This window comes from Diospyros lotus, chromosome 6 (genome assembly GCF_014633365.1).
Source record: "Diospyros lotus cultivar Yz01 chromosome 6, ASM1463336v1, whole genome shotgun sequence".
Lineage (NCBI taxonomy): Eukaryota > Viridiplantae > Streptophyta > Magnoliopsida > Ericales > Ebenaceae > Diospyros > Diospyros lotus.
This window is the reverse complement of record NC_068343.1, coordinates 34,946,130-34,949,115: the sequence shown is the minus strand read 5'-3', so window position 1 is coordinate 34,949,115 and position 2,986 is coordinate 34,946,130.

The window sequence follows — 2,986 nt, the reverse complement described above, 5'->3', positions numbered from 1 at the left end:
TGATCTAAGGATGGTAGAAGTCATTTAGAAAGGTGTTAGTACATTATTCCTTTCTAAATGATGGGTGTTACGCAGAGGGGTATTTTTGTCATTACACTAGTAGGTCAAAGACATGGCATATGCAAAATTATTCGTGGGGTCAGTGTTACCATATGGTGATAGTTGGAACACTTAGAATGACAAAATATAGCTACTAGGTAGCAGGGATATTTTGGTCATTTTAGTAGCCGTGAATAATTTGTCTTTTGGTCCCCGGGGTAACTCGATGTAACTCATGTATTTTTTTAATACATTTGGCTTGTTGGATGAATTATATTGAGAGATAATTATTTTATTCAGAATGGTCCATTGGGCTAGAATAAAATAATAGTTCATTAGGGTTTTTAATTAATTAATTGGGCTAACCCAATTAGAAAATTAATTAAAAGATCTTGGCCCATTAGGGTTTGGCCCACTAGGGTTTTAACCCTAGGGTTCTCCCTATATATATCTCTCTTTAGTTGTTTTTTCATCTAAGTCGTTTTTCATTCTTCTTCACCGAAGAGAGGCCACGAGTTCGAGTCATACTCCGGAAGATCGAAAGGGTGCGTTTGAGTTCTGATGCGACGGAGCCGAAGGCTAGCAGGACAGCCGTCGTCTCCACCACGCGAAGAAGCTCCCATCGCTCCATTCCGTCCGGTAATCCGCCGCAAAAGTAAGTCTCCTAGATTCTTATCAATACGAGGAACGTTTTTGATTTTAAAACGCTTCCGTTGCATGCTTTGTTTCCTCGTTCATGATCCTACAAGAATAATATATGTATGTATAAATTGAAGCATTATATTGGAAGCTGAAGAAAAGTGTGTTTTGGAGACATATTGATGGCTTTGATTTGATCCGAATATGGGAAATTGCTGAGGAGCCCACCCTTTCATTTTCTTGGAGTCTTGGTGGTTGCGTACTCGTCTCTCTCACATTCTTATTTTTGACTAAATCCGTGTGGCTATTAAAATAGATTTCAGGCAGGTTGTTTGGGACTTAACTGTGCTTAATTAATTTGGATTGGGCCAAAGCATTCTGGAAATTTGCTTAGTTTTATTTGATGATTGTTAGCATTATTATTAACATGGAAGAAAGCTCTTACTAGAATTGTTGTAGCCATATTGGCTTCCATTTTTATGATCTTCCCAAGGATAAGCATTCCAAATCCAAACTGTTGCCTTATAGCCTTAGGCTCCAGATTGATTGATTAATGTTAAGCTTAATAAATATTATTAATATATTAATTTTAAAGAATAAAGAACAATTTAGATTGTATGTGTATTCTATGATTTTAATAATATAAAATAAAATTAATTGACAGGTCAATTTTCAACTTTAAAAAGTCAAATAACCGATGATAGCCAGTAGAAATGACAAGGAGCCATGGATGGGCAAATAATTCTGACTGCTTGCAGGATAGGTTCTTGATGTTGCAAGTTTTATGTTACATGCTAGATTAGGAAGTGGAAGTTTAGTATCTACGTTAAGAAATGGTTTTATGTCTTGTTGTCACGCAAAATTCATACCAAAAGATACCAAATTAATATGAAAAAATAATAAAAGAACACCTTGCTTTGTTATCATTCTCATGGATACTCATGATATTATATACTAAGTAATTCTTATTATTTTGTATGATATGACAGATTAGTGAATTTGTTCACTTGATGAATGGACGAATACCTCGCCATATTGTTGCTGAGGCAATTATTGTATCCATTGATTCGACCAAATCTGTAGGGGGAGTAGAGCTAGGTAATGAATTTGTTGAAATTAGTATTCAGAAAGTGCTGAAACCTTTATATCCATTGCCTCGATAATTTTCTGGGATGCGTGTCTTGAGGGATGCTAATAACAGTAAAACTACAATACCATGGAGGGTTTCAGATGTAAGTGTTTTTGTATATAGTTATGCAATTTTGAACATGTTTTATGCAATTTCATAATTAATGCACATACTTATAGATCTATTATTTTTCAATGCAGATCGAAAAAATATAATATGCAATTTTGGTTGGAGCAGCATGGTGGTGTAGTCAAGGGTTATTTGAGGTCACTTGGACATGTTTTAGTTTAAGGGTTGATTTGTATGTACAAAAATGGAATAGTAATGAGACGTGACAAGATTGATCTTTTGAAATTGTAATGGTATTTATATAGATCTATTATACAATTGTTATACTAGTTGTGTGTAGTCGGTGAATCTTTTAAAATTGTTAGTGATTTTTTGTTATACAGGTTTTGATTGCATTTGATTAATGTTATACAAGCACACAGGTTGTAAAAAAAAAATTTTTAGTATCGTCGGTGGGTTTTTGGTTTTTCGCCGTGAACACCTTTGCCGGCGGTTTAAAAACCGCCGGTAATGATATTATTACCGGCGGTTTTAAACCGTCGGCAGAGTTTTTTAAAATAGCCGGATTTTACCGGCGGTTCTAAACCGCCGGTATAAAAACTTTGCCGGCGGTTTTAAACCGCCGGTAATAATGTTTTAGGCAAAGGTTTTCATTTACCGGCGGTTTAGAACCGCCGGTAATGATGTTTTACCGGCGGTTTTAAGCCGTCGGTAAATAAAAAACTTTGCCGGCAAATTTTAGTAACCGCCGAGAATTCTTATTTTTACCGGCGGTTTGACTAAACCGTCGGTAATTTTTTTTCGCGGCGGTTGAAAACCGTTGGTAATATTTTCCGACGGACGTATTTCCGACAGATAAAATTACCGTCGGTAAAAGTTTTCCCGGTGGTTTTTTTACTTTTTTCGGCAGTTTTTTAACCGCCGGAAAAAATCAAACCTCTTGTAGTGATTAAAGGTATATGTGGAGCCCTATGCCAAATAACACACAAAGATAGGGTCTCGTAAGATACACATATTGGCGCCCAAGTTTCACATACAAACTTGCTAGCAACCCAGTATAAGCTACCATATCATCATTCTTGACCTGTCTTTTCCTGGCCTTGGTTAGCT